General features: G+C 33.7%; 1 protein-coding gene and 1 long non-coding RNA gene across 2 annotated transcripts in view; both read left to right on the forward strand.

The window, feature by feature from the left end:
• Positions 1 to 21,997, forward strand: part of LOC114327410 (uncharacterized) — a 76,610-nt gene that overhangs the window by 9,876 nt on the left and 44,737 nt on the right. The gene's annotated exons all lie outside the window — the stretch shown is intronic.
• On the forward strand, positions 1,660 to 4,843 carry LOC126879493 (uncharacterized). The gene is made up of 3 exons (XR_007696070.1): positions 1,660 to 1,801; positions 4,145 to 4,260; positions 4,811 to 4,843. It is a non-coding gene; the product is annotated as an uncharacterized LOC126879493 (long non-coding RNA).

The following is a 21,997-nucleotide window of genomic DNA, read 5'->3' on the forward strand; positions in this document are numbered from 1 at the left end:
ATCGCTTTTTGCTTAAATTCCATGTTCAAGCTGCCACCCACCTGCCTCTTGACAATATGAACATTCAATTGAAGCGAAAAGAAATATTTATTCCAAAAGAACTAAGTTTTCAATCTAATAGCACATAAAACAACATCCAAAAATGTTATTCTACATCCTACCAGACTGAAAACAATGGGAACCTTCTCGGATGCTGAGACTAAGGAAGATGAGGGAATTTTACAATTTATAATTCACGTCCCATCTGCTCAGTGCGGTAAAGTTCCAACGAGAATGGTTCCCTTCGTACTCCAATCGGAGTAAACATGTAAATCAAAAATGAATATCCATTTTCAATTTCGTTGCAACACGAAACTACAGCCGCATCATTATTCCAGTTCAATCAGAGAGTGCAGCAAGCACCTCTACCGGTTTCGAAACTTATTAGTCTCTCATCAGGATGCACATATGCTGCTCTCTCTGACCCAACTAGGACAATCCCCGGCGTGCAGCCACGGATTGCAACGAACGAAATGGCAGGGATGCCTAGCGGCAACTGTTATCAAAAAACTAAGTTTTGAATCCAATAGCACATAAAACAACATCCAAAAATGTTATTCTACATCCTACCAGACCGAAAACAATGGGAACCTTCTCTGGTAACATCTCCGAGGCTTCTACAATTTGCAAGCCTTAACGGATGCTGAGACTAAGGAAGATGAGGGAATTTTACAATGTATAATTCACGTCCCATCTGCTCAGCGCGGTAAAGTTCCAACGAGAATGGTTCGCTTCGTACTCCAATGGGAGTAAACATGTAAATTGTAAATCATAGTTTCGGCGGCTGTAGTTTCGTGTTGCAACGAAATTGAAAATGGATATTCATTTTTGATTTACATGTTTACTCCGATTGGAGTACGAAGGGAACCATTCTCGCTGGAACTTTACCGCGTTGAGCAGATGGGACGTGAATTATAAATTGTAAAATTCCCTCATCTTCCTTAGTCTCAGCATCCATTATGGCTTGAAATTGTAGAAGCCTCGGAGGTGTTACCAGAGGAGGTTCCCATTGTTTTCAGTCTGGTAGGATGTAAAATAACATTTTTGGATGTTGTTTTATGTGCAATTAGATTGAAAACTTAGTTTTTTGATAGCAGTTGCCGCTAGGGCATCCTTGCCATTTCGTTCGTTGCAATCCGTGGCTGCACGCCGCGGATTGTCCTAGTTGGGTCAGAGAGAGCGGCATATGTGCCTCCTGATGAGAGACTAATAAGTTTCGAAACCGGTAGAGGTACTTGTTGCACTCTCTGATTGAACTGGAATAATGATGCGGCTGTAGTTTCGTGTTGCAACGAAATTGAAAATGGATATTCATTTTTTTTCAATATTTATTTGTGAATTAAACGTTTTTCTCCATTTTCTGACAGTAGTAAAATCTATTTTGAATCAAATAAATTACATACATTCTTCTTTTTGTGTCAATTAATTTAATTCAACAAAAATTTTTTGACACCCTATATAAATAATTGTGTCGATGTTTATATAACTATATAGGGAATTGAATAGTCTTTTAAATAAGTTAACGCTTGATTTTTCTCTTTTTACTATCTGTTTCTTTCGAGACTTAAAATGTATAATATATGTCTGAATTGCCGATATAAATGAGTCAGGAGTACGGTCCTGACAATGATAATATACATCACGTTGTAAACCGCTGCGAAATTTATCAGTTTTTAAATGATAAAAACACAGTTTAAAATTATTTTGTTAGTTCCTCCACATTGTTATAGTGGAAACACCATGTAAACCTCGCAAACCTGACGTGAGTACCAAAAACCACATCATATTATATTTATATTAATAATAATATAACCTATAAAATATCCAAGAAATATAAATAGGACCAGTTTTGGGCCAAGATCCACACCGGTTTTTGAACCGGCGACAGGGCCGGCCTTGCAACGTCTCCAAAATTAATCAAACATGACTTCGAATAACACCATGAACACTACCCAAACTACATCTCACATCTCATATTCCAGTGTTGTTAACACGTTTAAACAACCAACAAAAGACGAAGCCATAGTTCTTTCTAGTATTGAAGGAACCAAAGTTCAAGAGTACATCATAGCCGTCGGTTCAATAGTTGGTCCACGTAACGTATCTTTCGCTTCCAGAATAGCCAATAATAGAATATGTATATATCTCTCTTCTAAAAATATGGTTGATTCATTGCTGCATTCCCACAAATACGTCAATATAAAAGAATCTCAAGTAGAAATAAGAAGACTTATCACTCCAGCTCAAAGACTGATAATATCAAACGCTGGTCCTTCTGTTCCAACCACGTTAATTGAACAAGAACTACGTAAAATGGGTATAAACGCCGTCTCTAAAATGACTTTTCTTAGGGTAGGAATGCCTGAAAGCGAATACAGCCATGTCTTGAGTTTTAGAAGGCAAACATTTATCACACCTTTAGAAAATATGTCCATTCCCGATTCTTTCATGATCTCTCATGATAATACCACTTACAGACTATACCTTTCTATAGAAGGATTCAACTGTTCAAAATGCAAGACTATTGGTCACCAGGAAACAGAATGTCCTGACAATGCTAATACAATCACTTCTAATGCAACCACTTCTAATACAACCAATCTTGACTCAACCAATTCTAATCCACCCACTTCTAATACAACAAATCCTGACCCAACCAATTCTAATCCAACCACTTCTAAAGCTCCTCCAGAAATCTCCCAAAACAGACAATATATAACAAATCTACCTTATAACCAAACAGAACAAAAACCTTCTGACAAAGCCTTAATATCCACCTCTAACGATCATCCAGCATCTTCCCAAAACATATTAGATCAGATCCAGACATACAGGTCTCTAATAACCAATTAGAATCTACCATAGAAACTGACGACATGTCAAGACCTACAAATAATACAAATGAAACAAACACTTTAAAAATCCCAACATCATCAACTTTCAACAAGATCAGCAATCTTACTCCATTAGAAATAACACAACCTAAAATTATTCCAAACGTCACAAAACATCTAAAAAGGCTCATCTCATCGTCTCCAGAAATCAACGAAAATACTACACAGACCGATTCTCATATCTTCACTTCTCCAGTAACAAGGAAATCAAAGAAAAAAACCAAAACGTCTAAAAGAAATTCTCGAGATGAACTTTTACTTTCCCTAGAGACAATTAAAGACAAAATCACAAACAGATCACCACCATTTGTCCTTAACTTCGACGAAATATGTGACTTTCTCGAAAACACATTAAACGCAAAACATCCCGAAATAACCTCAAAAAACTATTTGAACGAAAGAGCCGAATTAATTCAGATCCTTAATTTTGTTCACGCTTATACCCACAATTCAAAATTAAAAAATAATATAACTCGATTAAGAAAGAAACTAAGCCCCAATAATTTCTCTTCCACAGAAGAGACCGATGAAACACATTCTCAGTCAGAACTCGAAAATGTCTAACCCCTATATATTACAGTGGAATATCAATGGGTTCTACACCCATTTAGAACAATTAAAACTTCTAATAAATGAAACATGCCCTAAGATCTTATGTCTTCAAGAAACTCATTTTAAGCAATCCAATATTAATCTTCAAAACTACCAATGTTTTCCAAAAAACAGAATAGCACAACAGGCAAGTGGTGGAGTAGCCATCTTTGTAAGAACAGACCTAGAAGCTGAGCCAATCACATTAAGAGTGACCTCAATTTCAAAAAGAAAGAAGATCCCATAGAATCACAGACGATGACCTCAAGACAATCCTCACCAAAAAAGTTTCATCAGTGTTAACATATTTAAAAGTAATAATATACATATTAATGTACATATTTAATGTAATACTATGTATTGTTATATCCACTAATAACCCTGCGCGGTTGATGTGGTTTTGTGTTTTAAATAAAAATAAAAAAAAATGAGTCAGATTAAATAAATTATTAGAAGAATTTTTTACTAAACAACAACTTTTTGTTTGAATTTATTAATATTTTGTATTTTGACAACGACATCCGATGTGGACGTCGAAACGTTAATAAAATAATTTTTTTAGTAAAATTGTGGCTTATTTCCCATTTAAAATAGTTGATTTTAATTTCGTTATTTTTTAGGGGAAAATTCACGTGCGCAATTTTAGATTGTCCCCAGCGGTTGGGATTTCCTTTTCAAAAAGATTGTTATAGGAAGTACACATTGGATAAATGCTGCTCTGATGGACAAATATGCCGTAAGTAATTTTTATTACCTAGTTCAAAAATGTCTAATCTTTTAAACATTTTAAACTTTAATATTGTCAACATTTGGTTCTTATTAGATACATAATGATTGTTTTATGCTTTAAATACTATCATAATATTTCAACCCTTAAAACTTGTTGGAGCTGAATATAAAAAATTTACTTATCCTAAAATAATTATTTCGGCTTGCATCGATTTACATAAAAATTTGGGATTAGGATCATCTCACCCTGTACTTCATTGTCTATATCATGCTTAAGGGCGTTGATTATTTTTAGGGGTGTAACCTATGTTAAATAAAAAATTCGTTCGAGGCGCCATCCCATGGTTAGGCCTGGGATTTATTTAGAAACTAACTTCAGACTGTTGCTCTTTTCTGTCAGTGTGTGCGCGCATCGTGAAAATTAACCCTCAACATTTTTCCTAATCGCTCCTAAATAAGTATAACTTCAAAACAAAAAAAGGTTTTTTAATATGCTATTGTTATATAAAAATAATTGTTTATTTTCACCACATTTAAAGAAATTCTCCACAATTTAGCTCAAGACCAGCCTGGCAAATGCGAAGTTGACGGAAAGACAATATTAGAGGGTGAGAGGTTCTACCCAAAAGACACGTGCACCCACTGTATTTGTCCTAAAAACTTTAACGGAAAGTTAAAGGCTCCTCACTGCAAGAGACGGTTTTGTGATGTCCAAGTGAGGAACCAAAGAGAAGTTTCAAGCTATTGTGCACCTTACTATTCAGAAGTCGAAGGAGAGACTCTTTGTTGTCCTAGAAGTTGGATTTGCCGTAAGTATTCGTAACGTCAACTAGTGTTAATCAACTGTTGGTCTTATATTTTCCAAATGACGTATATATTTATAAAGTTATTGAACTCATAAATGGAGCATAGAGCTTCAGTGAAAACGAGCCATCGAGTTCTATTTTGGGCTAAGGTCTTCACTTCATTCCAAAACTTTCCTTGACCTCTTATGGGAGCGTTTAAGTATTACGTAACGCAATTTTTGAAGATTTTTGACCCCCCTCCCCCCATGTAAATTTTAAAAGTTTCTCTCAGTTTTCCAAATGCTGCCCACCCAAGAACGATTCTTCTTTTTAGTTCATGTGTCTGGTTATCCCTGCCAATCGTAATTTCATGTCCCATGGCATGAAATATGTCCAAAACTTAGAATAATAATATTTTATTACTAATTTTACATTTACATTTACATCTTCCCTGCTTGGCCCCATCCTTACATACATTTTTGGCTTCATCCTTTATTGTTCTTCTTATGCATTCTTCTATTTTATCTTTTTTAATAAAAACTTGAAATAAAATAACGTATTTATTATTTCAATATTTTATTTTGCTTAGTAAAAATTTTTGTAAGTATAACAAATAATATACGATGTTGCCAGTAGTTTCGGAAAAATAGTGAAAAAATGTGTAAAGTTTTTGGTTCTTCAAAGCCCTGTATCGTGAAAACGCATGCCGTTACAAAAATTTTATACTAAGCAAACCCCAATTATTTTTCAGTTTTTCACCTATGTTAGAGATCGTGTTACCTTTTTCTAAAACACCCTGTATATATAAGAAGGCACTTATGAAATAAAATTATTTCTGTCCTTGTTTTCATCGATTTAAAAAAACGCTGAGACCCGAAGATTTTTATATATAAAATGTGTGCTTTTTAAACATAAATTTAAATATACAGGGTGATTCATGCAAGCCTACCGTAGTCCATAAGCTTTATTTTTTAACACCCTGTATATTTTTATATTTTTAAAAGCTGCTTAACAATATGATTGTATGGTCTTTATGAATAATACAGGGTGATCATTTAAAATTATAATGTATGGAAACCACTTATGGAATATAATTGTTGTCATGTGTCATTATTTTAGAAAATTATAAAAACGCTAGGATACGTCAACTTTTAAATTCAACTATGGACTATTTAAACATAAATTTGAATATACAGGGTGATTCACTCATGTCTAGCATAGTCCACTATCTTTGATTTTAATTAAACACCCTGTATATTTTTGTTTTTAGAAGCTGCTTAACAACCTCATCTCAAAAATGTGTATTATGTAGGGTCTATTTGAATAATACAAGGTGAAATTTTGAAATTATGTATAATTTTCGTCAAGATATTAATCACATAAAACTTTGAAATTCATAATTCAGAAATCACACTTTAAATAAGGGTATTATTATTTTTTAAATATCTATCAATTTTCTAAACTAAGTATCAATATAGTGGATTCTGTATTTAATGGTTTTTATTTAAAGACATTTTTAAATAATTTGAAAATTTGCGTATTTAAAACATTAATGAAAACGCAGAAAACGATTCCAGAAAACATACATGATTTATGAACATGTAATTCCCTCTGCAACCTCTTAAATAACATCTGTATCTTTTAATCTTTTGTTGTGGAGACAGGTCCATCTAATTATTGGAAACACATGTTACTGTGCTTCATCTGTGTTACAAATTTTAAGATTTTTTCACTTGAATAGGTACTATTGTCCTGTTGTAGGAACATGAGCGGAGCGTGAGGGTGCAACATAATACAATTCAGGAGTCTATGTAAAACATAAAAGAGATTCCGTAGTTTTTTTTCATTTAAGTTAAAATGTTCTGATAAGGTCCTTTTGAGGGTTTTTAAATATACCTTTTATACAGGATTTTACTGCTTTTTGTATTACATGGTATACAGCCAACCAAAGGAAAACTTTTTCTTTGTGAACTAAAAAAAAAAGAATGTTACGTAACGCGCTGTTCGAACCCCCCTCCCCCATGTAACGCGCCGTAACGTTTTACAAGACCCCCTCCCCCCAAACTGCGTTACGTAATACTTGAAGGCTCCCTATCTCATCCATGATGGATCTTCTCCAAATTTGTGCTGAGCTACCTCTTTTTTTTCCTTGGGGATTCCACTCTAGGGCAGTCTTTGCAATACTGGAGCTATTTGTTCGGAGTGTGTGATCAATCCATTCCCACTTTCTGGACTTTATTTCATTTTCTACCTCTTTTGTTCGGTCAGGTGTAGTAGATCTTCGTTTCTGGTGATGTTGGGCCAGAAAATACGAACAATTGAAGATTTCGATACTAAATTATCTCAACTAAATAATAAATTAAATACACTTGATTCGATTGCAAAACCTGAATTTACTGACAGCATTGTCAATGAAGCCACTGACCGCATGTCACGTTCAAAAAATTTTTTGATTAGGGGAGTTCCTGAAACTACAGGAGACGCACAGAGTAAGAAAGATCATGATAAAAATAAAATTAATTTGGCCCTGAAAGTTATCGGATGCCTAGAAAGCCCTGTAACATTTTATAGAGTAGGTAAACTCAGTCAAAATGGACGTTATCCTCGCATGATAAAGGTGATAATGGGTTCTGAACACCACACTCGACAAATTCTTCGTAACAAAAATAAACTTTTAGAAAACAAATCCACCGAAACTTATTCCTTTATTGATGACAAGACACCTATGCAGCAACTTCGATTAAAGGAACTTCGAACTGAACTTGAAACCCGTAAAAGTAATGGAGAAAATGACCTTACGATTAAATATATGAATGGCAGTCCAAAGATCGTGACATTTCGTTCATAATTCTCTTGCACCAAAATTTACAGATTGGCTTCTTATGTATACAAATCTAAACTCTCTTTTATCCAAATTTAATGAATTTATAAGTACTGTTCAACTTTTAAATCCTCATATTATTCTCCTAACAGAAACATGGCTTAATTCTTCAATCCCCGATACTATTGTAAACATTGATAATTTTACTATATTTCGCAGAGACAGAGGTACTCGTCGGGGGGGGGGGGGGGGGAGGAGTATGCATCTATTTAGCAAATGAAATTACTAATATTTTTTCAATAACTAATAAAATAATAGACTTGCCAGGTATAAAAATTATCCATTTACTTGTTACTAACAATTCTTTTACATTTAATATAGTTTGCATATACCGACCTCCGGATACAGTACTTACTGAGGACAATATGCTTATTGACAAACTTGAGGAATTATCATCCCTTGAAAATCTCATTGTCGTTGGAGATTTCAATTTTCCTGAGATTAGCTGGCCCATTATTTCCAAAACTGACACTATTAACTCCCAAAATTTGTTTAAAAACTTTGTCATGAACTCAAACTTAATCCAACTAATAAATGAACCTACAAGGTTTAGAGTTAATAATCATCCTTCAATTTTAGACTTATTTTTTACAAATGATAATCAATTAGTTTCTACACTTGATGTGTCCTCTCCTGTGGGTATTTCTGACCACTCACTTATTACTGCTCACATTCAATTTAATCTAACACCACTTTGCAAAAATAATCTCGTAACGTATGCCACTACTGATTTCTTTACTGTTAATTTTGTTTTGTCCCAGATAGACTGGCAATCTATTTTTCTTAATCACCCAGATCCATCGTCAATGTGGGACTCTTTTCTTCATACTGCTATTAAAACAATTTCTGATAATACAACTGAACGACAAATATACAAAAATCGATTAAAACCTTGGATTAACCTCTCAGCTATCCGCTTAATTCGACATAAACGAAAGCTTTGGCGAACGTATAAACTTACTGGTTCTCTGCATGATTTTCTCGCTCACCGTAATTTTTCTAACAGAGTCAAACAATCGTTGCTAAAACTAAGAACAGAATATGAAGAATCTATCATATCTAGTGGTAACAGTAAAAAAATTTATCGGTACATTCGCACATCTTTATCTTCTAAAGTCTCCATACCATTACTTCAAAAAGATGATGGGTCCATATGTTCTTCTAATAATGAATCTTCGGAATTTTTATCCTTATTTTTTTCTCAGGTTTTTACAGACGAACCAAATGACACCATTCCTCAAATAATGAGTCCACGTCTCCTTACAACTCTTGATAATATCTCTTTCACTCCAGATGTTATTAAACAACATTTGTCGAAACTACGCAATAATTCATCACCTGGATTAGATGGACTAACTTCCTTTTTCCTTAAACAGTGTGCAGAGTCTGTAGCCATACCTATATCCTTTATAATGAATACTTCTTTTAATCAGGGTTCTCTTCCCTCGTCATGGAAATTGGCTTCGGTTACTCCTATATTCAAGAAAGGAAATAAACTTGACTGCAATAATTATCGTCCAATCAGCCTAGTTCCTATTGTCGGCAAGGTCATGGAATCCATTATTTCTGAAGCTATGTCTGAATTCCTCCTTCAAGAAAATGTCATCCCTCACCAGCAGCATGGTTTTATCAAGGGTCGTTCAACGATCACAAACTTACTTCATTGTATAAGTGACTGGTCTTCATCTTTAAACAATCGACATCCTGTTGATGTAGTCTATTTAGATTTCTCCAAAGCTTTCGATCGTGTTCCCAAACGTCGATTACTAGCTAAATTGGATCACTATGGTATCCGCGGAAAGTTAAACTTTTGGATTCAAAATTTTCTATCAGACAGGTACTTCCGAGTTCGTGTTGGGGAAGCTTATTCACTGGACAAACCAGTCAAGAGTGGAGTTCCACAAGGATCAGTACTTGGACCACTACTATTTTGTATATACACTAGTGATCTTTCTCTTGTTGTATCCAGTAAGATTTCCATTTACGCAGATGATACTAAATTATATGTGAATCCAATTATTGACCAACATGTTCTTCAAACCGACCTTGACGCAATATTCAAATGGTCCTCAGAGTGGTTACTTCCACTGAATATTGAAAAATGCGTCATACTACATATTGGCAAAAATAACCCATTACTACCGTACTTTATTAATGGGCATCCCATAGAGTCAGTAACCTCCCACAAAGATCTTGGAGTGATAGTCAATAGTAACTTAAATTGGTCTGACCATATAGTGTCCGTGTGTAAACGTGCAAATTCCAAACTGTTTCTAATCCGCAAATGTTTTACACGAATATCTCTAACCTCAATGAGTAAACTTTACTCTATATACGTCAGACCTATTCTTGAGTTTGCAGGACCAGTGTGGAGTCCAGATCTTAACCGTGATAAAGTCTTACTTGAAAATGTTCAACGTAAAGCCACAAGACTGTCATTTGGCCGTGTAAGACCTAATTATGAAGACAGAATATCCTTGGCTCATCTAACAACATTTGAACATCGACGTCTTCGAGGTGACCTAATTATATCCTTCCGTATTTTAAAATATAATTTTGGAAACCTTAACACAATATTTACGCTAAATCTAGACGAACGATTAAGAGGTCATCGTTATAAATAGAGACTGGAAAATATGCACTAAAAAATGTCTAAAATATGCATGCAATATGCATTTTAAAACAAGCTGAATATGCACAATTAACATGCAAATATGCATTTATATATGCACTTATTTTTATATGAATAATTTTATGGTTTACGTTAAATACATAAATAAATAAAAAATAATAAAAATAAATAAATAGGTTTGAATTTAAACCAAATTGTATTATTATTTCTTAATATATTTTTTTAACTTCAGGTTTTGTGACAAATAAAACGGCAAAATATTTTATTTTGACCACAAGATAAATAAGAGTACAATAAAATAAATGTACATATTTTTATTGTTACAATATTGATTCATATTTTCTAAACTAATATTATAAAAAGAGTACAATAAAACAAATTTACATATTTTTATTGTTACAATAAATAATCATATATTGATTCATATTTTCTAAACTAATATTATGTCTTCTATCTGTTAATATTTGTTTATAGGCAGAAAAAGATCTCTCAACGTCACAAGATGTAATTGGGGCATATTTAAACTTTGCTATTAGAGACGGATCCATATTAATATTTTCATCGAAGTTTCCAAAATTGATTATATTATTTATTGAACGCAATAAAGTGAAACCCTCATTTTTGTTTAAAACGTCATCAAGTTTATCTTTAATTTTTACTCCAATTTCCCCATTCAGATTTGTTATTTTCTGTTTAACCCAATCAACAATAGACATACTATTGTGAAGACATACATTTTGAGCCTCTAATTTTGTAATTGAACTTTCAATGATATCGAAATTCGATTTTATATACAACAATTGATTTTTAATAGACTTTTCTTTAAAAATATTTTGACAGTTATCAATAGCGGTACAAGTCGGATCAAAACTTGAAATAACGCTTTTGATGTCGTCGTAGTGTTCAGATAAAAATATAGCACTTTTAAGCCAAGTTCCCCATCTGGTTAATACTGGTTCTGGTGGTAAAGGAATATCGGGAAGCATCTCCCTATATACCTGTACACGTAGTGGTGCTTTCAGAAATACTTTTTTTACATTATTTATTAAGGTGTTTACATTGGGAAATTCAATTCTAACTTTCTCTGCAACTCTGTTTAGGCCGTGCGCCAAACATGTACAGTGAATTAAATTAGGGAAAAAGATTTTAAGATTGGATGCAGCTTTCATCATATATGAGGCGGCATCACTAAGCATTAATAATATTTTTTCAAATGGTACTTGATCAGGTAAAAAAAAATTTGTTAGGGATTCGTTAACAAATCTAGCTATTGTAGCATAGTTTGTTTTTTCCAAACATTTTACACTAATTAAGTATGAGTTTTTAAAATCGCCAGAGTCGTTAAGAACTCCAACAATTAGATTCGCAATTTGTCGACCCTTTGTATCCGTTGTTTCGTCGACGGAAATCCAAAGATATTCGGCTTTTAACTGATTTTTAATACTCGTCATCACATCTTTGTAACATGCACTGACATATTTTTTCCGAAGAGTTGAAGAACTTGGTATTTGAGCTGGTTTATCTTTAATCTTGCAATAAGTTTTTAAAAAGTTTTGACACGATTTATGTTCTAACTTGTGCAGAGGGATATTGCAGTTCAAAAAAAAATGGCATAAATCCTTTGCAAAGGTTTCTTGCCCAACTGACGTATTCTGAATCTGCAAACTGTTCTGTAGAATCTGCTGGCGAGGTTTATTATCATTTTTTGATAGCTTAGTTTGGTGAAGTGAAGTTTTTATGTGTTGAACTACTTGGAATTTCTTTTGACATGGAATCTGGAATATAATGATAATGATGTTTTAGATGTTTTCGTAAATAGATACCTACATTAAAATGATCAAACTTTTTAAACCTCCCCCAATTTTTTTTTATTTCTCAAAGTGAAATTGAAATCGTCAAACAATAAAGTACAGTCAGTGTACCGTAGTATACAGGGTGGGCCACTCTCAACACCTCGCTCTGTATAAGCCAAACCGTTGCGAACTTTAAAAAACAGTTTTTGAAGAAATGGGACGGTTTGTCATTTTAGAATAGACAGACACATAGATGTGCAAAGAAGTTTGATAAGTTTAAAAATCTATTGAAGTGGAGAACTTACCTTTTTATCACAAATGGTGCAAAACATACTTTCACTGTCGATAACTTTTAGATGATTGTTACTTCCAATCCAACTTCTGAGAAGACTTGATTTTTCCCTTGCTACTTTAGGCATTTTCACAATAATAATAAAATGATTTTTTTACACAGTATAGTCAATAACTTGCAATCACAAAAGTTGAATAATCGGCGATTGATTTAAGACTAACCATTCATAAAATAAAATAATCTATCCTACCCTTAAAATGCTTAAAATTTCGTTTTGGTTGGTTTTCCCAGAATAATTCATAGTTGGCCGACACCAGCAGAAAGTACAGGTAATATTTGTAATGTTATTCAAAATATAATCGGTATTTACTTAGGTAATTTGTAAATTCTGAGAAGTCTATAAATCTTAAATATCCGGATAATGATACCTGCAGCTATAAATAACGCCCATTATGTTTATGGGTACAACAACAAAGGAGCTTAACAGCAAAATATTTACTTTCACATTTTATTTTAATGGATGTTGATGTTACTAATATATACCTTATTTTTAAATGGGGTAGAGTAAATTCCCATCAAAATATGCATTTATATGCTCTTAAATCTCCAAATATGCAAGGCATATGCATTTATGAAAAACATGAGAAATATGCAGCATATATATGCATATGCATTTTGCATATAATCCAGTCTTTAGTTATAAATTAAAGAGAGAACAGACGACAACAAGATCCAGAATGAACTTTTTACCAAACAGAATATTTAACATCTGGAATAACTTAGATGAAGACACCATATCGGCAACTAGTGTGAACATTTTTAAAAATAGACTTGATAATTCTTTATTTTCTTTGCAAGACTGAATAATTTTAGGACGGCATTATTTATTGTTTCAAAATTTTGTTTGAAATTGTAATCTTTAAAATTTTTATTAGTTTTATAACGATATTTTTCTTTGTTTTGAACATTATGGGAGCTTTACAGGATTGAATTGTTTTAGGGCGACATTGTTTTATTGTTTCAATATTTTTATTTGATGTTTGTTAATTTTTAACTTTATTCTTAATTTGTATTAGTTGTAAAATGATATTTCTCTTTGTTTTTGGGCATAATAGGAGCTCGCTCCTCTGCCCTTATTTGATTTATAATAATAATAATAATAATAATAATAATTATTCGTGGGAATATTAGGCATATATATTACAAAGACCTGCAGTTTATCAGTAAGGGTTTTTGTGATTTTCCAATGTTCACATCCATAGAGTAGAACAAACGTGATATTTGACTGGAATATTATGTGCCTTTGTAGTACCCTAGCCATAGCTCCAAACAGTGTTGAGCACACTGAATGCTTGTTGAAATATTCGTATCCCCATACAAGTATCGTCTTCTGCACCTCCGCTTTTGCCAAAGTGAAGCGATAAACTACCACAGATAATTGAAATACTATTGAAAAATAATATTTCAATCAACTATAATAGTTATCTACAGTCGGAAAAATAAAAGAATACCCATGAACGAACATATAAAACACGCTGTATTTTCCTATCATCGTGTCACAAAGAAAATTGCCCAGCGCAAATACATGTAATAAAAATTATTACATGTACTTGCGCTAGCCAATTTTCTTTGTGACACAGTGACAGGAAAATACAGCGTGTTTTATATGTTCGTTCATGGGTATTCTTTCATTTTTCCTACTGTATGTATCGTTTACCCTAGATTAGCTCAATCTCCCAAGTTGTGAGTCCACCTTGTATTAAACAAAAATATGAATGCTGAATATCTAGATGGAGCAAATAAAACAATAATTTAACTAATCATGTTTATTTTTCAAAGGGTCGACGCAGCTAAGCGGTAGTGTGCTGGGCTCGCGTGCCGGTGGTCCGGAGTTCAAATCCTACCGCCGGCAAGAACAACTAGACATTTTTAAAATGTTTATAGGCCCCAGGTCGACTCAGCCTGAATAAAATGAGTACCTTGGGTAAAACCAGGGGTAATAATAGGCAGTTGAAGCGTAGCACTGGCCCTGTTACCTTCGTTGTATACCGTAGGTCCTAGATATAGCAGACTACCCTGCTACAATCCCAAAGCCACGTGAGCGGTATAGAACTGAAGACTATTATTAATCATACTGAAGTAAAAACTTCTTTTGTATATTGGTATAAAAAGTTTTATTAAAAAACATAAAAGTCCTCCAAAAGGATTTGCAAAACGTTTTCAATCTGAATCAGATCATCCTCAGTGCGTTCTGCTTCACAAAAGAAACTAGCAACTTATTTAAAAAGGTTACATCGATATAAATGGTTTACATAACAATTAAGTGATATTTGTAGCGACTCCAAGTCGATGTTACAAGATGAAATGTGCTAGGAGTGCTCAAAGGGCAACATGGTTCCCTGCTCGTTAAGAACTCGTGGTTCTTGCCAGTTCAATGGACACAGACCAACTATTATTAATGTTTATTTTTCATAAAAGACATAATTAGGATATATTAAAAGATATACAAGACCTTGCCGTAAGCTAGCAGATCAGATTATACAGCATGCGGCAAGATAAACAGTTCTGAAGTTAATATTGAAAGGTTTATGATTTATATTTATATATCTAATATACATGATATAGCCTTGCAAACATTATTCACGACAACGCACGTTCCCATCCCAAAATGATGCCCAAACAGATGTTAAAGATGCTCTCTGGCCAGTGGCAGATCTAACAAGGTCCAAAATTAAAGAAAAAAAATTGCCCAAACATAAAAATATAATATTAGCTGACCTGAAACCGAAACTAGAAAAAGACAAATTCAACCCAATAAACACGCCAGTTAGGAAAATTAAGGGAACTTATGACTGGTTGCACCAACAGATCTTAAGCTCCAGCTTAGCTAAGCTCTACTTGTAGATAGGACCTCCTTGAGTATCACTTACATTGCACCATAATTTTAGATTCTACCTTATTATCAGTTATATCTTTTATTATATTATGGTATTCTTATTGTAATATATTATAATTATATTATATTAATTCTTATGATATTCTCGACTTAAACTTAAGATCTGTTGGTGCAACCGGGAATTGATTCCTTTAAGTTATTATTTATGTCTTTTATGTAATCTGAGTTTATCTTTTTTATGTTTTGGTTGGTTTTTCATTGGAAGTTCCCTTTAAGGCAAATTTCCCCTCCCAAGGTAAATTTCTAGATCCGCCATTGCCCCTGGTATGAAAAAATCTTTAATTCTAGTCAGTAATTCCGATATGGCAAACAGTGAATCTGTCCGACTCCTTCAGCATTCCCCATATGTACGCATCTGGTGGCGTTAGTTCTGGTGAGTGGCAACTCCCAAAATGATCGCGCAGTATTCAATGCCACACCTGGCATTGTGACAGGTTGTCCCGTCTTGCTGAAACAATCGTTAATTTTAAGCTTGAACCGTTTTCATGACCTTTTCGTGTGACCGAAAATAGCTATCCACTCCAAAAATTTTTTCCGCAAAACTGAGAACCATTCTGGAAGCACTTAACATTATCACGACATTCACATACGTTATTTATAACGACGCTTCAGAAACGACTTAGTACGTTTCGGCGCCTGACACAGACAAAATTGAGTCATACGGATTTCAGTACTGTTTATTTTGCAGTATACCGTACTTATATGATGGCACTTGTTATCTGTCTGTGGTTTCTTGGTGTCTTGCTGTTGGTTTTGCAACTGGTTCCAGGTTCAGGGAGTCCTCCCACAAGGTGAAGAGTTGTTTGTTAAACCCAATTAAGAACGCCTGTTAGAAAAAAAAATATTGTTGAAATTTTCGTATTTTCATATGAATATGATCTTCTGCACCTCCGCTTTCTTTTATGAAACTTCCAAGATACGTAAAATTTTCCATATTTTCAATCTGCATGCTATTAATAGTAAATAGTATGTTGTTTCTTGCATTTATTCTCATGGATTTGGTTTTATTAAAATTAATTTTCAAACCTATTTTATTGGCTTCAGTGGAAAGTGTTTCCGTTTGGTCAGCCTCATCTTATTGGAACCTTTGTTGGAAAAGTCCAAAAATGTACAAATATATAGGGTATTCTATTAAAAAAGATATGTTTGTTGCACCTTGTCAATATGGGTGGCTGTAATTATCTCTGTAAATGTAAATGAATGATTGGACTTCCTCGCACTATTACAGTACCCTGTAGCTAGTTTTTAGTAATAAGGTTTTTCTATTATTGATCTGATTATTTTTATTTCAGCCTCTGACGAGCAAAAAATTATTACTGTTAATCCCAAAGCAGAAAAATCTGCAGGTAAGTTTCGATCATAAAGCAAGTATTTTGTTTGTTTTTTCTCTGTACCTAAATAGATGAGCTCTTGGAATAAGAGGAAATTACTAGACAGCAAATAAAAAAGATTGAACACAGGAAGATGAATATCCATCCTACAAAACCTAGAAAATGAGAGAAGAGATCAAATGGAAAACTTGAAGCAACAGACATAACAATAAAAGAACAAAAGAAGAGTACAAGCACATAAAGAGTTTGGAATGAAAATCAATGATGAACTGGTTAATAATCTTAGCCGGTGGCAGTGGCGTACTGAGCATGGTACCGCGGGTTCCACGGAACCAGGGCCCGGGCCACACAGGGGCCCGCTCTAACGCGCTGTTTGCTTCTTTTGTTTATAATTTGATAAGGACCTTGTGAACTACACAAGTACACACTAGGAATAATAATAATAAATATTAATTTGTGTGTGGGTACTTATAAATAAAAATGAAGAATGCGTATTCATCAAAAAATTTGAAAACAAAATTTATTGAAATAAGGGAAGCTTTTGTAAGGTTACTTACTCGTTTTACCTGCTTACCGAAGCCCTCGTTTCAACACTTGTTTAAAGACTAACCGCCGTCGTTGCCTGCTTACACGTGCTAACTCAAACCCTTGTATATTTTTATTTTAGCACGATTTATGAATAAGTTGTAGGTAAACTACAAAGTTTCAGAAATTCGGAAAATGCAAGTGTTATACGGTGGGTCATAAAAATAATCCCAATACAATAGGCTCGATGCTCGATACTCGTGTTTATAACACCCTCATCCTTCAGCCTGTACTTTTAGGTAATTCTTAATAACTGAAATTAAATTCTAAATATAGACAATATGTAGTGGTAAGGATAATAAAGATAAATATAGACACTAAATTCTTTTTAAAAAAATCTCGTCGTTTGATAAAAGATATCAACCCCACCGTTATCCAAGGTTTTTTTTGATAATTTTTTTATTTTCCGATTTATCTCCCTAGAGGTTTGTATGTGATTATTTAACTTATTTATAAATGTTTGTATCATATGCAATTTGAGAGTATATTATTTTCTCGATATAAATTTCACTCCAATATTCATTTTTTAAAAGCTGTTTTAGTTTTCCGATATTAAGGTTTTTTATTATGACTGGAGATTTAGATGTATAACATTTTTGAGTTTCATTATTTATAAAAACGGCTTGCGTAAATTGATCAGTAATGTCAGTATGAAAAACGATAGGATTAATATAATATTAGCTTACTGTTTTAATAGTCCATTTTGTTTTTAAAAAAATTTCTAACACCAAAAGTAAGTAAGTTACGGTTAAAGTAATGTTATGATTAAAGTATATTCTTAAATGTATGTTTTTCACCCCCGAGTAGGGGTGAAACTCACTCCCAGGGCAAAAGCACACATCGGCACAATAGGTACCACTCGATATGATATATTTTATGATATACGATGATTTATATTTAAGAGGAAACAGTAGCGATCAACAGGTAGCGAAAACGCGTTACAAGATTGCGGCTGTAATTTTGAATATTTTTTCGAGATATTTGGCACATGTATTCGTAATATAATAAAGAATGGCGGTACAGAGCCCAATTTGAAAAATATATTAATATGTGGAAATTACCCTGTAATTAAATATATATATATATATATATATATATATATATATATATATATATATATATATATATATATATATAGTGACTGTACACCCCGATATGGGGCTAAGTCGCGTAAGCTTTCTAGATCCTATTTCTTAGGGAGGATCAGTCCCTTTTGCTTATGTTATCTTCTTAACGATTTCTCTCCATTTTTTCCTATCTCTAGTTTTTCCCCGCCATTCTCTGACTCCTGCGTTTTTTAAGTCTTCTTCAACTTCTTGCAACCACTTTGATCTTGGTCTTCCTCTTTTCTTTCTTCCTCCTGGATTCCATTCTATCATAGCATATGTCACTGCTTCATCTCCTGCCCGCCAGATGTGACCTAACCATCTAACTCTGCATTGCTTTATTTTGGTCACGATATCTTCTTTTAGTACTTTCTTAATCTCTGCTTGCTCCTCTTTAATTTCTTTTACGTGAATTTTCAGATCTTGTGTCTCTTTCGTTAAGTTTGCCATCATATTTAATATTTGGTCTAGTTTGTCTTCCTCTGTGTTCCTTTTATCTGGGGTTCTTGATATTTTTTTGCTTTTCGAAAAAGACTGCTCTTCATTTTCTCTATATCTTTTCCGATTATCGTCGGATGTGTAATCGTCGGGGTTCATTTTCTTACCGAAATTGCTCGCGATAAAATCACCCTCCCCACCTATCGCGCCGGAGGAAGATGATTTTCTCAAGCAATATGTTTCTCTTTCGAATGTGTTACCCCTAAATTGAATTAAATTAAATTATTTTACGTTATTTTGGAGCAGTTCGATTCAACAGTTCCCACCTTTAACTTTCAAAATTCCAGTTTCTGGAGCTTGTAATCAACGTTCTAATGATCTACTTTTTTGGCTTGATGTTGAATTAAATTGTATTTGTTGTTTTAAGTTTATGTATTGTATTTAATATTATTGTACTTACAGTCTGTTTCAAAAGTTTATTTCTATAACTTCACTTAACACTAATCGTCTTTGACACACTGTAACTAAAATCACTTTAGAAACTATTTCTTATTCGCCAAAAAATTGAATTTTTAGAGAGCCTGATTTTTCACGTGTTGATCTGCCCACACTAGAGATGGGAATCCCTGTAATTAAATACAATATTAAAAAAACGAGCCTGTACCGCCATTAAGAAGAACAAAAAAATACACTTTCTTCAAATAAACTTTTTTATCCGATGCCTAGATTTTGTGTCATTTTGGAACTACTAATGAAATAAAAAATTTTAGTAGTTCCAAAATGACACAAAATCTAGGCATCGGATAAAAAAGTTTATTTGAAGAAAGTGTATTTTTTTGTTCTTCTTAATGGCGGTACAGGCTCGTTTTTTTAATATTGTATTTAATTACAGAGTAATTTCCACATATTAATATATTTTTCAAATTGGACTCTGTACCGCCATTCTTTATTATATTACGAATACGTGTGCCAAATATATCGAAAAAATATTCAAAATTACAGCCGCAATCTTGGAAAGTGTTTTAGCTACCCGTTGATCGCTACTGTATCACCTTACGAGGAAACAGTAGCGATCAACAGGTAGCGAAAACGCGTTCCAAGATTGCGGCTGTAATTTTGAATATTTTTTCGATATATTTGGCACACGTATTCGTAATATAATAAAGAATGGCGGTATAGAGCCCAATTTGAAAAATATATTAATATGTGGAAATTACTCTGTAATTAAATACAATATTAGAAAAACGAGCCTGTACCGCCATTAAGAAGAACAAAAAAATACACTTTCTTCAAATAAACTTTTTTATCCGATGCCTAGATTTTGTGTCATTTTGGAACTACTAAATTTTTTTATTTCATTAGTATCCTGTAGATGAATATTAGTATCCTGTAGATGTATTAGTGTATCCTGTAGATGAATACGTGTGCCAAATATCTCGAAAAAATATTCAAAATTACAGCCGCAATCTTGGAACGCGTTTTGGCTACCTGTTGATCGCTACTGTATCACCTTAATATTTATTAAAAACTTTTGATATACAATGTGTGTTTTTATTGGGCGAACGGGCCAGCATCCCAACCGGCACCAGGGCCCTCTGATCTATCAGTACGCCACTGGCCGGTGGTCTCCAATCTTATAACCGAAAATAGTCAAAAAAGAGTGATTCTAAAACAAATTCAAATTACGGGTGAATTGAAGTGACCACCGACTTAGCCCGTGGTACACATTATCCAATAGACGCCGTAAGCTGCCGACAGCGTGTATTGGAGACTTTGGATACTCGACACTGTTATCTTATAGAGAGGTATGATAATCTCCAGGACCTTCAAGAGTTATTGGATTGCGTAAACACAGGGGCGTCATTTGAAATTTTGATTGGGGGGATGGCAAGCATTATATGAATACAATACATTATATATGATGTAATGATGAAAATTGATGTATTTTTTGTAAATTTAAGTCATTTTCAGGGCCAGGGGGCATTTGCCCCCCTGTTCCTTTCAGGACCCAGGCTTCACTGCCATAGTATATTATTGGTCGAATTAAAGTTTTATAGATTCTCATCTTTGTATTTCGGTGGACACTTTTAGACCGAAATATATGGGAGAGGGTAAAATAAGCTCTGTTTGCCTGCGTTATTCTTTTCCGTATTTCTCCATCTTCTGATCCGTCGGCATATATTTCTACTCCCAGGTATGTAAACTTTCCAACCGTTTCAATGTCATCTTCATGTATAATGTTTTGTGGGACTATATTTCTTCTCGTCTGAGTCATTATTTATGTTTTTTCTGTGTTAATTTCCAGACCTAGCAATTTTGTTTGTGTTCTTAACTCTGCGTATGTTTCCTGTGCTCCTGTTCATGTTCTACTCATAATATTAATATCATCGGCATAAGCGGCCAGTTGAACCGTTCGGTTGGTCAGTAGGTTTCCTCGTCCAGTTTGCATTTGCTTAACCGCATACTCCAGTGCCAGGTTAAACAATGTTGGGGGCAGCTCATCTCCCTGCTTTAGTCCCTGCGAAATTTTGAAAAAGTGTACGTAGATTTTGCAGTCAGTAGATCCTTCGCCATCCTGGTCCTCGTTTTCCTTCTACTTTCCAGTGTAAGATTAGTTGCAGCAGTCCATATCTCTCGCCAAGAATAATTTGGTCTCTAGCCCCTAGTTCGTCCACTCGAATTACATTAGTATCCAAGAGGTATCAAGAGACCAAGACGACGCCTAAACTTAAGATGGGACTATGACATAAAGAAACAAGCTGGTAAAACATGGCACAGAAAAGCGAATATTTGACAATCGTGGAGAAATGAACAACGTCTATGTAAGGGCGGCTGCACCATAATCGGTAGACTACGCTGAAAATGATAATGATGTATACATTTTGTTTATTTTAGTGAATTTTAATTGTATACTTATTTTCTCGTCTAATCTTCGACAAATGTTT

This window comes from Diabrotica virgifera, chromosome 2 (assembly GCF_917563875.1).
Source record: "Diabrotica virgifera virgifera chromosome 2, PGI_DIABVI_V3a".
NCBI lineage: Eukaryota > Metazoa > Arthropoda > Insecta > Coleoptera > Chrysomelidae > Diabrotica > Diabrotica virgifera.